General features: G+C 42.8%; 1 protein-coding gene across 3 annotated transcripts in view; it reads left to right on the forward strand.

Annotated features, from left to right (window-relative positions):
* The first annotated feature begins 709 nt into the window (after window positions 1-709).
* The window catches only part of NAP1L1 (nucleosome assembly protein 1 like 1), a 31841-nt gene continuing 18788 nt past the window's right edge, over window positions 710-13762 (forward strand). For 2 of the 3 annotated variants that reach the window (XM_056340317.1, XM_056340316.1), the window contains exon 1: window positions 710-841. The gene's annotated coding sequence lies outside the window, so the exon portion shown is untranslated. The remainder of the gene's footprint in view (window positions 842-13762) is intronic. The other variant, XM_056340315.1, reaches the window with a different exon arrangement.

Here is a 13762-nt window from a genome sequence, read left to right on the forward strand (position 1 = left end):
GGTTGAAGCTGTTTCTGCCTCTGGCTGTCCATCCCAGCCAAGGCAGGAACAATCGAAACTCTGATGAAACAGCGTTTGAACCACCGTGGTTTTCAGCTTGGGCTTTTAAGGTAAGGTAGTGCTGACTGGCGTTTTGCGGTACCTGTAGCCCGTGCATATAGGGTTTACCTGTGTGAGTAACTTCTATTTTTGCGCAGGTGCCTTCAGCAACGCCCCCGGGTTCGTCCTTAAAGCAGCACTAAAGCGGCCGGGGTAGCGTTACCCGCCGGCTCCTCGCAGGCCCACCCTCGACACCCCGCTGCCGAGGAGGGGGTGCCTTCAGCGCCATGCTGTGGCCCACCGAGCGGCGTAACAGCTCTTGGGCCCGCAGCCCAGCCCAGGCCGGGCGGCCCCGCGGGGGATGCCCTTGCCGGCACCGTGCCACCCCGCCCGCCTTTCCCCTCGGGCCCACGGCGGGGACAGGGACCAGCCCGCGGTACGTGAGAAGACACACGTCCCGGTCGATGACGCGCCCCTGGCCTTCCCTCTGCGCCTCCCCGCCCGGCGCGGCCCGGCCGACGCGGCGGCAGCGGGGTACGGCGCGGGCTCCGGCCGGGCAGGCCCCAACGGCCTCGGCCGACGGCCAGCGCGTGCCCGAGGTGGGCGTGCGGCCGGCGCGAGGGCCCGCGCGTGCGCGCGCGCGTTGCCAGGAGACCCGGGGCGCGCGGGGGAGGGGGAGGGGGGTTACGTGGTGACGTTAATTCTATATGAGCGCGAGCGGCGGGAGCTCGGGTCTTTTTACCGCCAGCCGCGCGGCGCCTCCTCCTCGCTCCTGAGTCACCGCCAGCCCCGGCCCGCGCAGGTACCGGGAGGGGCGCCGTGGGCCGCCGCCGCCGCGGCGGGGGGTGCGGGCGGGGGGCAGCGAGCAGGGGGCGCTTGGGCCCCGCTCCCGCGCGGGGAGGCCGCGGGCGCCGGCCCGGCCTAGCGGGGCCCCTCGGCCGCCGGGGCGCGGGGGGGCGGCGGTGCCCGCGCCGCCCCGAGCCTCTCCCGCGGGGCGCCGCCGCCCGCCCGGCCCCTCGGCGGGGAGCGCTGCTCGCCGTCCCCTCCCCCCTCCCGCGGAGCTAGGCCGGGCCGCGGGGCTCGGGCCGGCGCTGAGGGGAGGCGAGTCCGCCCGGCAACACGTGGGGACGGAGCGGGGCCCGCGGGGCGCGCCCGGCGCTGCCGGAGGGGGGGAGGGCGGCGGGGCCGGAGAGCCGCGGCGGGGCCGGAGAGCCGCGCCGGGCGGAGCGGGGCCGTACGTGTTCGTCCGGCCGCGGGGGGGGCCGGGTGCCGGCCGGGCTCGGCGGCCGAGTGGGGGGCGGGGAGGGCGGTGGTTGCGCACATGGCGGAGGGGGCGGCGGGTGGCTGCGCGCCGTGGCCTTGGGCTGGCCCCCCGCCTTGTTCTCGCTGCCGCGCGGGGAGCCGCGGCGGGGCTGTGCTGTGCCCCTGGCTGCTGGCAGGGGGACCCAGAGACTGAGCCAGGGGACGGGCAGCTCGCTTCCTGCCTCAGGAGAGAGCGTGCATCGGTTCTCCGGAGTTCAACATGTCGCTCCTCTGGGTGCCTGCTAGCCGGTATCGCCCAAGCTGAGGCCTTTGCTTTCCACCTGATGGTGGATGTGTCCATTGTCCACAGTAGCAGGTACAAGAGGTGCGTGATGTCTGTCACCAAGGAAGGCAAAGAAACGACCTGAAAGATCTAGTAACTACAGATGGAAGCATTGGCTTCTGTTTAGCATTCATGTAGATCTATCTGCATAAAAAACATATTCTATCTACTCCATATTGCATGCTTAGGGGACCTGCGCTGCCAATACCTCTGAGTATTTAATACAAAACCTGCCTTATTTGCTTGCAGAAGAAAACATGAGCCTTTTCTCGTGACTGTGGCATGGTGGCAATATGTCAGAATCTTCCACAGTTTATCTCCAGGCACATGGCAGTTTTGTGTATGTCTATTTGTGTTTGAAGCCTTATAGAGATAGGTGTACATTTCATGCTCTCTAGCTCCTCTGAGGAAGGTAAGAGAAGTGGGCACTGGCAGTGCAGGGTATGACAGATACTTCCCTCTGCTCACCACCTCTGCTGGGACTTTGTCTGCTGGTGGATGTTATATTAATCGGGCAGGAGGTAGTACCTGGTTATTTCCATTTGAATCATGAGATAAAACTCCAAAGAAGAGCTAAGGCCTAAGGTTGTGTACAGCTGACAGGTAGCTTCTGACAAAAATGTTAGTAGCTTGTTGGTTAGTAGCTTTCCTGCTGCGTCTGTTTTACAGTGGTACCCTCTTTAAAGAATGAGGAAAGCACTGTACGAGGATTGAAGCCAGCTGACTGGCTTCCAGTGTCTTGTAAATCTAGTAATTATCCTAATTCTTAGGGCAAAATAGGGTTTGAAACCTGCATACATTCACATTTTAGTGACATGGATGCCTCTGTACCAGACAAAAGTTTAGGCTGCTCAGGCTTCAGGTACCTGAAACGTAGATATGAGTGCTTAGAACAGGTCATTGATACCTCATCTTCTGTTTGTATGGCCCTCCTGTGAGACTGATATATATACTCCTGTATGTACTCCTGTGAGACTGATAACATGCTAGCTGTCTCCCATCCTTCCACTTAAAGTTTGAGTTTTGTGGCAGGTTTTCCATATCATGTGTTTTGGTTTCTGAGGACAGAGGATTGTAGAATAAGGATTTTGTGCACAGGTGGTAGATCTGGTGTTTTTCAGAGCCTGTGGCTCTCTTCTGATGTTTAAGGACTGGGAAGTGAGTGTTGGGACTGCTGGAAGTGCGTAGAAGTACCGTGCTGCATCTGTGCCGCCAGCCCAGTGTTACAGGAAGTGCCAATACTGCTGGATCTGCTGTACTGCTGTGTGTGCGCAGCACAGTCATGCTCTTGCCGTTCTTGTGCTTCATCTAGCCCCACCTCACTCAAAAAATGTTCCTGGGAGCAGGCAGGGGACTTGTTAAGGTGATCTGCGTACTGAGCACCCTCAAAATGGGTAGTCTGTTGGTGTGGGTTTTTTCTTAGCTCCTTGCATAACTGACAATGAATATGTGTGCACAAGTGAAACTGAAAGCCAGGCATTGTGGTTACGTATGTTATGAAGCTTTCTTAACAGAGTTTTTACAACCCTGAGTGAGACCTGAGTCTTCCAGGCTGTGGAACAGTGTTAGAACTCCAGATCTTAAAGGAAATTTTGGCTTACTGCACTGTTAGTCGCATTGGTACATATCTGTTTATTTACTTAGCTCCTAAAAGTTGAAACAATTGTAACACAGTGAACTTAACTCATTGTGGCAGATACTGTATTTCTTAAGGGAATAAAATAACTTTAGGATTTGAATTTCAGTAGTGAAGAATCTCAGGAGAAATAAGACGAGCATCTTGTATTTTGAATTTTTGATTGAATCCTTTGGTGAAAGCCAGTTTGTGCCAGTAATGGGTGTAATGAATGTATCTATGGTATCTACACTTTTTTGTTAATATGACTGTAACCCAGTTCATCTTCAGGTTCTTGTGATACAGCTGCAAACATGCTGTATCTTGAACTAAACATCTGATTCTTACTACTTTTAGGGAAACTTCAGGAATTGGACAGATTGCAGAAAATGGAGATGCAGGTGTTCTTTAAATGCCTGTTCATTTTTCTGCATTTGTGTATACACTCAGTAGAACTTTAGCTCTGGGTTTTTCCATGAACTGATAGTGCTTTGCTATTTGTGTGGTACTAGTAGGTACTTACACAGATGACAGTACTTTGCAGGCAGAAACAAGACTTTTTAATGCTGGTTGTATTTTACTAGAGCTGATGAGTCTTCTGAGTTAGCTTCTTGTCTGGGTGACTGTGTTCCACTCTAGCTTCTCATTAGAAAACTAGCGAGTAAATAATAGAGCAGAATCGCATTGTGCAAGTGGTGTTTAATCTGAGGAATGGTTGTGATGATGGGTTTAATGTTTATAGGTCAATTTTCATTTGTAAATTACTTCAAGCTCAAAAGTGATGATAATTAAAGTTAATTCAATCTAGCTGATCTTCACTCAGCTCAGAGGTTAGTGCGGTTCCTCATCACCTAACATTGTTAATCTGGAGAGTAGGTCTGGTGTCGTAATGTATTTGTCTAGAAAACCAGACATGCCTGGAAGGCATCACAAAAGTTGCTTGGGATTCATTTGACGACCTTGTGAAAAATTAAGCGATTTAGAAGCAATGCATGAGGTTTTTGAGGACTTCCTACACTCATCAAAGTTAATGCAAAGGGAAAAATCTTAGTTACAGATATGGCCTCCTGTATTTAGTGATAACTTTAACCCGAAGTTTTCAGGAAGTCTACATGTGCTGCAGACCAAAACTTCAACTGCATAAAAAAAAAGACTTTGCTAATTTACTTTTGATACTTATATTTAGTTTTAAAATATAAATAATCGAAGATTTGAAGTAATCAGTGTTCTCCCTAAAGAGTAATCTTTTAAATGAGTTCACGTATTAACAAATTGTAATCTGCACCTTAACTACTGTCAAAGGTTAGACTGGATATCTTCCTAAATGGAAAGCTGTTTAGATTTTGGTACTGGAGAACACAGATGCATTTGAAGGCTGAGTGTGTGCTTGAATGTACATCTGCACAGACATAGTTTACAATGGTGATGTCTCAGTTTAAAGCTTAACTTGAGGTAATGAACAGGCAGTTGCACATCAGCTGTTTCACCTGGTCTTGGTAGACTTTAGAATGAAATATTAGCAGTTTATCCTTAGTAGCTTTCTTTTAGATACATCCAGAAACAGAAATTTTCATATCTGGAGCCATGAAGCATTCAGGTGCTGATTTGACACTTCATCTTGTTAAAAAAACCCCATCACCACCAGCCAAATCACAATCAAACAACAAAGAAACCTTCACCCAAAACCTGAGAGATGTTAGAATTATTCTCATTAAGTGTTGGAAATTCTGATTAAGGGATTTGATTAAGCAGGTGACTGAAATTTGGAATGGAACAAGCCTCCAGGATTCTAAGGCCCAGGTTAGAATCATAAATGGTTGTTGTCTTTGCTGAGCAGCAAGGTTAGTTCAGGCCACTACTTTATCTAGTTGTTGTTTAATATGTGATGTTGCAAAGGAAGGAGGGGCAGTTCTTTCATATTTCTTGTGGGATGACTAGCTCGTGAGGGAAAGTTTCCTGTTAGTTCTGGCTCCAGTTAAAATCCTGACTTAAGCATTGAAAGGTTAAGTTGGGATGTGACATGAAATAAAACAATTAATTGTTTACATCCAAACCAACTTTTAATCAGTTCTTTCTGAACACCTTTTAACTTGGGTTTTGTCACTTCTCATTCTTCGCCTCTCAAATACTATTAATGTAAATTTAAACTGTTTCTGTTCCTCGGGTATTCATGTTACTGGGTCTTCAGCCTCTCTTCTGCAGTGTTCAGCAGTGAATATAGGATACATTACTGAAGCATGTGACAATTTTGCATTGTGTGTTTTAGTCGTTGTGGATTCATTTCAGATCTTGACTACTTCTGCATGTCGAGTAGAAGTCTTCAGTGGGCTGCATGCAATTCTATCTGTGTCTTTACACAGCAATTTATTTTACCTTTTAATTCTAATTAGCTTGAATTGCTTCTTTTAATATATGTTACTTTAGATATTAGTACTATTTATTTTGAGTCACTTGGATCAACTTTGAAGCATCTCGTAATTCTGTGATATTACAGTTCTGGAAATTACTCATCTTAACTTTAGATGGTTAACTATGAGCTGGTAGTGCTTTATTCTGTTCCTTGTGTGTGCAAGGTACCATAATCAGAAATGTGGTCACTGTTTTTGACGTGGTGAGATCTTTGTGGCATGGCTGCTTGATGCTTTTATCACCTTTTTCACTGTTATGCAGGTGTTGGCTACTTCTGCTAGTGCCAACCAGAAAAAGTTTTTGAAGATCACTTTGTAAATAGGGCTCAAGTTCTTTGGCTTAAGTTCTCTTTTACAGGTGTAGTATATGTTTACAAATGCTTTTTAGACTCTGCACCTGTATTAATTTGAAAGTGACTTACTGAAACCATAACCATGTGTATATTTTTTCTAGGTATTACGACCAATTGTAACATCTCACCCCTAACAGCCTCCAAAACTGTGTTAGATAGATGATTGTTGTATTCCTTTTTTAGTGAATGCTAGCTTGTTAGTTGAAAACTGTGTTTAAAGGTTTGCAGTTTAGTAATGGCTTTGTTTCCATGGAAAAAACAATGAACTGAAGCTAACAAAAGAGTTGCTAAATACATTTTAGGGATTTCAGTGGCTTCTTGGGGAGTGAATGAATTTAAAATACTGCATTCATCGGATGTTCCAGCAAACCCCATGCTTTTGAAACCTCATTTTTCAGTGTTTAACTTTCTTTTCAGATAGGGATGTTTAGACGTTTAAGTCAAACTGGATGAAAACTAATGCTGCAGTGTGTGTCTTGCACATAGTAGTGTAACTGCCAATGTGGCTGTTTGTGACAATCTCAGTAGTCAACTGACACTTCTTTCCTTTGTTTGATGTGGCATGCACAAGTTGATCTTTTAAACTGTTAAAATGTATGCTGCTACTTGAAGTAATTTTGTTAAAACACAGTTTTTGTATTACTTTGACACTTTTTAACAAACTGAATACTTGTACCAACATGGACTGTATATAGAAATACTCTTAGGAAATCTTAAATATATTTTTGGATACAAAGATTTTCAGCCCTTTAGGATGGCTGCTGTTTTTCCATTGTCAGTGACAGAAAGGAGAAACTACAACAAGCTATACTGATTAGTTTGTTCTAAAAAAAAAATCAACAATCCTTGTTTAGGTTTTTCAGATTTGAATTTAAACTTTTGTATTACTTTTCTAATAATAAGAGATTGTTCTAAATAGAAATTGTATGTTTTCTGCTACAGAATCTTGGCATCCAGAACAAAGGCCATGTTGTGTGTTAATTACCCTATTTTTAGAATGTGATCAGGGAGCTCATATCGGTAGCACAGACAAACATGCAGATAAAATTCAGTCCTAATTTTAAATTGTAATTCTGTAGTCAATTTCCTTTTCCTGATGGAGACTATTTTTTGCTGCAAGAGTAAACTCGCACTATGTAAAATTAAAGTGCTGCAAAAATAGAGTTTAGTATTTGTTGACTGTGTCTTAATTTCCTGATTTAAAAACTACTTAAGGGGCAAGCGTTAGAAAGTATTTCCACATGAATGAAACAAACTCTGTGGTTACTAGTAACTGTTTTGTTTTGAAGAATTTCAGTTTTTCCCATCATGTAACTGGCGTTCTCATGCAAGTTGTAGAGCAGTTGAAAGTTGAAACGTGGAAAGTTTGTGTTTTCATGCCATAACATGTAATGTGCAGAGGCCTGCAAGCCCTAGTGGAATAGTTGCATTGGCAAATGGCTGAAGTTTGTGATTTTACCTCGGGAATTATTAGGAAGAGCAAAAAAAAAATACCACTCTTAAGGGGAAAGAGCAGTCAGTTTCAATTAATTGTGTTACTTAGGTTCAGCATTATCATTTTCTAGTGTTTTTATTCTTTACAGATTCTGAATTTTGCCATCTTACCACAAGGTAAAATGTGGCATACAGTTTCACAGAAACTTCAAACTTGCCTAACCCTATTCATGAGCTTTTATATAAAAGGTACTTGCCTGTGGTGGCTACCACCTCTTGGCTCTGCTGTTACTCATGCAACTGCAGGCCTAGCCCTGTACAGAGAAATACCTAGCACTTTTTTCCTGCTTTACAGCTGTTCAGACATTGCTGATGAAAGGAAGACAGTGTGCATAGCTAAGGAAGAACCATGATAAGCTTTTCCAGCAGCATTTGCCAGTTACATTGGCTTTAGCTGGCTGGAAGATTAAGCAGAGAAACTTGCTGTTCCTTTTATGAAGGGGGCATACCTCCCTTGGGGTAGTGTGAGTGTTTACCATCTTAGTCAATTTAACAGTTGCATGTAGCTAAAAATTCTGAGGGTGTTTTGTGAAACACCACTACTCATCTGAATTTCTTGGTCCAGAAGGCCTTACTCAAGCATCTGTTGAAGATTCTCCTGTATCATAACCATGCCAGTTAGTGTTTCTGCTGTTGACTGTGCGTGTCCTTTGGACATAGTGGATGAGTTGGTGCTTACACAATCAATTGCAACGAAACAGTTGTTTTAGTTCCTGCAAGGGTCCAGCAGCACCTTCTTGCTGGTGTATTGAGGAACCTGTATTCATTGCTTCCATTGGCCATTAGCTCCTTAAGTCTTTTTATCAGGCCTTGATTGCCCTTATATTAGTACTATCTTGTTTATTATTTCATTCTCTTGTTTTCTGTGCTTGTATTTAGGCAGAAAATCTTAATTATCTACTCTAGATTTGAAAATTTAATCTTGTCAGTTTTTGCTCTCCTATGTTAACAGTCAGAAATCTTTTGTTAGCAGAAGAACTTTGAGGCACTAATAAAAGGAAATTCTCTGGAGAGTTCAGTGGCTGATAATGTCTTTCGTCAAATAGATGTGGTATCATGGTTATCCAGCATAGGACTACCCTGCTCACTTAATTGAGATTGATTATTTTTTTTTGACCTTCAAATTTCCTAAGAAGGCATATTTTTCTGTAATATGAATGATGTAATCAGTTTGTAACAATTTGCTTATCTGCCATGATAATTAGTACAATATCCCTTGTTTCATGGCCAGTTTCCATGCTAATGTTAATATCTATTTCATGAATTTGATCACACAAGTGAAAAGGAAACACTTGGTCTTCTGCTTGATTACCTTTTGAAATGACATTTTAAAATTTGATACGTTATTTAATTACTACTTTTTGAAAAGGAGCTAAGTGCTCTCCTAGTTACTACTGAACTGTGATCCTTTCTCATAACAGTTTTCCTGTATGGTGGTTGGTACCATATCTTCTGCTAACAGATGTGAAATGATAGATACATTTCTTCAGGTCTTGGTACCAACAAATTTGAAGTGTGCAACTCTGTGCTATGTACTGTGCACTCTTTAAACAGTTCACCCAGTTCTGACATTGATGTGAATGAAACTGCACTATGCAGAGCATCTTGGCACTTCAAAGTTAAAACCCTCTCTTAGTGGTTGTGAGCAAACTACTCCAGTTATTTTGAACACCTGCTGTCAAATAATGTCTTTTAATGTATCTTTACACTACTATTTTTATTTTTGTTTTCTTTTTGGGTGCTAAATGTATGAAGGAAAATGTTAAAAGTTGCCCTCCTGGAATGCTAGACAAGAACATCAGTTTGAAGTAGCTTTCGGTGAATATATTGCTCTTGAGTTTCCCAGTCTAGTAAGAGTTGAACTTGGCTGGTATGATGTCATTTGTCTGGCACCTGTGGTTTCTGCAGGCATTGCAAATAGCTTACAGGACTTAATCCTGATAGTTTTTTTTATACAACTAGCTGTCCTCTAGCTGGACCTCTCTTTTTTTCCCTGACATCTAACTTAGTCCACTTAGTTCATTGTCCTGTGTTGCAGCTTCTTAATCCCACATAGGGCTCATTTGTTTTAGGTATTTTCTGTTAATGTATTGCTTTCAGTTGCCCAAGGCTTGCCAGGGACAGAAAAAGGCTGATAATGCTATTCTGTGGATAGGCTGACTTATTTGCAGTGCTCTGAATTACTGACTACTGAGGAAATTCGTTTGGGCATCAAGGGTATGTTTCTTTTAAAGACGTGAGTAAACAAGGCTTGGCTGTAGTTTGGGTCCAGTGTCCTCAAAAAGCCCATTTGTGTCCCTTGAACTACTTGAGAAATTTCTTCTACTTGCTATTGCGAGCTAATTGTGTGAGAAATTTGTGTCTAGAGAAGGGGAAATGGTGTTTCCTGAAAGGGAGGGAATGGGTATGGTGTGTGGTATGGTATCCACAGAGATGCTGAACAGCTGAGATCTGTTGGCGGCCTGCCAGCCTTAGGGCTTGTGCAAAAAAGCTGTTGTTTTGCTGGAGGAACTGTGTCTCAGGAATGTCTTGCCTCCTCAGCTGACTCCTAATTCACCTCACTATAACCTGTCGTCTTGAGGCTGAGCGGGTGTCAGGGTAATCTAATGCTGGCATGCTTACTTGGGTCACTTAAAGCTGATACTCAAAAAGAAAAGGCTTCTCAACAGACCGTTTGTGTCCTAGCTGCAGTAATATAGCTAGTGCTGCTGTGCAAGCTCAGACTGGTTTCTGTGTGGATAAAGGCAAACTGGGAAAAAAGGAGGGACTGGGAAGGGCTGACTATTTACAGTTTGTGTTTCTGTCTTCACTTGAGCAAAGTCACTTTTAGTGAAGAAACAATCACCCCTGAAAACTGAAAGCTTACTAACTGGTAACTTGAGGATGAACACATGGCAATATCATTGCTAGTTTCTGCATGTATTGAACTACATTTCTTATAAAACATGACAGATTTAAGAGGTGAAGTGTCCTTTAAACATTATAAAATAAGCAAAATTTCATAGTGTTTTGGTAATAAATTTTTAAGAGTTCTGCTAATTTTTAGTGATTCTCCAGGATGCACTCAGAACTGTGGCTGAGCCTGCGCTGGACTAAGTCTCCTAAGCTTTCCATTTTGACCTAAGCTTTCCATTTTGAAAAGAACATGTTTCTTGTAATGGCAGACAGGGTTGTGATTTAAGCTACCTGTATGAAAGAGGTTTTAAGATTTAGCCTTTAGAAAACTGGCACTGCAGCTTGCTTTTCTGTGCTTTTGCTTCCTTTTTGTAGCATGAACTTCCTATGCATTCTCCTTAAAACCCTGCAAAGATAACTATTTTCCTCTGCATATTATTCCAGTGAGCAGCAAAACTTTGTGAGTGAAGCCTCCGGGCACCTCTGTATTTGACCATAATGCAGTGCTACTGGCTGTAGCTGTTTAAGTAACAGGGAAATAGAATGTTTAATAAATGAGGTTATTTGCCTGCTGGCTTTTGCACAAGGAGGAAGATACCCTTTGTTAGTACTCATAAGCCTTTTCTTGCAGTCATGAGGCCTAGATTCCAAGTAGTATCTCAGTCCAAAGCAATCACTTAAATGGCAAGGCTTGAAGTAACACACCAACTGTAGCCAGGTTTGTTGTAATCCTGCGCTGATGACTGGTCAACTTGTTTCTTCCAGGAGTGACACGAATAGAATGCCTCTTGCTGCTCACGTGCCAAGGTGCAGCTGCTGTTCACAATTCTAAATGCACCTATGAAACAAATTGGGAAGGACGACTGCATCTTTCTTGAGAAAGCTGAGTGATAGAGTACTATATCCAAGGATTTAGTGTTTGGGGAGATACTGCGAAATACTGCAGTGATATGTTTTAGTATTACTCTTCATGGTACATACTGTATCCACACAGAGTAAAACTCTACATACTAGACTGGGACATTGTATTAGGCATTGTGCAAAAATAGTGGAGGCTGTTTGCTCTTAGTGCATTTTCTCAGTGCTTTTCTGCCTCGGCAGTTTTTCTGCCAGTAGAACAGTGTTTGCAGAGAAGCTTATGGTTGTTTAAGTAAATGAAGATAAACTAAATGTGATACAACTATATATCCATGCTAGTGGATTGCACAGATTAGTCTAAATGCTTGCCAGTGTAGTTCTGGTGGCATAGTGCCTTGTAGTCTCCTCATGCAAAAACTGTTGTCTGGAGCTGGCAGATGACAGTGTCATGACTAACAGTAGCATCTCCTCAGTTTGCAGAAGAACTCTTCCAACTGCAAATGTTCTGATACTGGGTTGTGTAAAAAGTGGAGGGAAGATGAAAGGATGAGACATGAAAAAGGATGACACAAGGAGAATAGGGAAAATGGGATGAGGCAGATAGGAACACACTGGAGGGAGGCTTTGAAGTTGACAGCTGCTTGATACAGTCTATTTTAATTTCTAAAAGATCTTTGAAGAATGTTATTCAAAGTCTTTTGGTAAATTGGGCCATAGTTGGAAAACACACAGTGATTGCATGGATTGTTTAGAAGCCAGGAAGCAGAGGGTGAGTAACTGCCCCTTGCAAAGAGGAGAGAGGCAGGCAGATGCTAGACTTCCACAAGGTGCTGTACCTGATCTGAGTGCCTTTGGCATGGTCATAAGCGATCCTGGAAAGAGGGGTGAAGAGTGGAAGGTTGAAGGTTGCCGATGATAGGTTGTTGTTCAGAATGGTGAAAACAGGGACCCACTGAGGAATGCTGGTGAACCTTCCTCTGCCACACTGTTGCCAGTGTAGAAAAATCTTAGTTATGATCTCTGAACTGAATGTTGCAACTCAAACAGGATTTTAGCTCTTTGATATGTGATTGATAACATCATTTTACCAGCATGGTTTCAGGGCAAGGTTAGGACTAGTTTTTGACCACATCATAATACATTTTTATTTCATATACCTTCACTTCTTGAGCCAGTGTGTTTTTTCCTAAATGGGATTGAAAGCTAGAAGAGCTTCTGAGGGAATTCTTGCTATGTCATTGCTTTTTTTTTTTTTCTATGCATCTGCTAATGGCTGGTATTGAAGATGGGATGGCTACTTCTTAAAGTTTTTAAGCATGACTTAATCATAGCAAATCTCATGTCCTCATTTAGAAAAAAATATTTGAACTGTGATAAAGTCAGTCTCTTTCAGCAAATGTGTATCTGAGATGTTTCAGCTGCTGTTTCATTTAGCTTATTGGCTTGGTGACACCATAAGGTTTGCAAGGTTTGTGTTGTCATTGGTTATACCTTTGTTGAAAGAACTGCCTCTAATTTTATGGAAAGCGAAGCTATATTTAAGGAGGAGAATGGAAAGAGGAAATGTTGGTCTCTGCAAGGAGCAATAATAATTTGTGAATCTGATCACTGTCACATTTGCATAAAAGTGTGTGAAAGGCAGGTGAACTGTGCATCTTGCGTTCTTTTGCACAGTGATTGTGCCAGTCTCCTTGAAAAGGTCCTGCATGAATAACTCAAGAGGAAATCTGTAAGGAAAAGGTCACATATTGTACATTGATAAACTCTTGCAAATCAGAAATAATGCTAATTATGTTGCTCAAGAAATATGGAGATGTGTAAATGTGAGTTGTAATTGTAGTAGGCTTTCAGTTTCTATTATCTTCACTTCATGCTATATTTTGAGAATTGCTGGAATTGTTATATAGGCAGCTTACATCCATATGTAAACTTGAAGTTGCTGGGCAGACAAATGTGATCTGAATTTCAGGAAACTTAAAATGAGTCAAAAACATTATTGGAATTCCTTGATTTTTTTAACTGAATTGTTAGATGTACTTTGGTTTACAGTAGTGCTGCCATTCTATTTGAATAGCAAATACTCGTATTTATAAGTCTGAAACAGATTAACAGGTAGTTGGTTCTCTAGTTTTTCTGCATACTAGGGAATTTAACCTTCTTGATTGCATGCAGCCTCCTAAATACTTAGTTGGCACTGTAAAGTTGCGTCCTAAATTAAAATGTCAGATACTTCCTTCCTATGTAACTGTTGGGAAATCAGTCTGACATCAGAGAAAGATGCTTGATTATATCTACATAGAATGTAGGTGATAAAATCTGAAGTCTAGATTCTAACATGTCTCTTCATACTGACTGTTAATGTCCTGATCTCACTGCGATTGTGCTCATGTTACACACTTTGGACAGATCAAATGCAATTTCCATTTTTTTCTGGAACACAATCTCCAACAATTTGACTAAAATTTTCATTGGAACACGTTATAAGGAGTTGAACTTCCTGAAGGAAACTTGAATT

The sequence above is a fragment of the Falco biarmicus genome, chromosome 5 (genome assembly GCF_023638135.1).
Source record: "Falco biarmicus isolate bFalBia1 chromosome 5, bFalBia1.pri, whole genome shotgun sequence".
Classification (NCBI taxonomy): domain Eukaryota; kingdom Metazoa; phylum Chordata; class Aves; order Falconiformes; family Falconidae; genus Falco; species Falco biarmicus.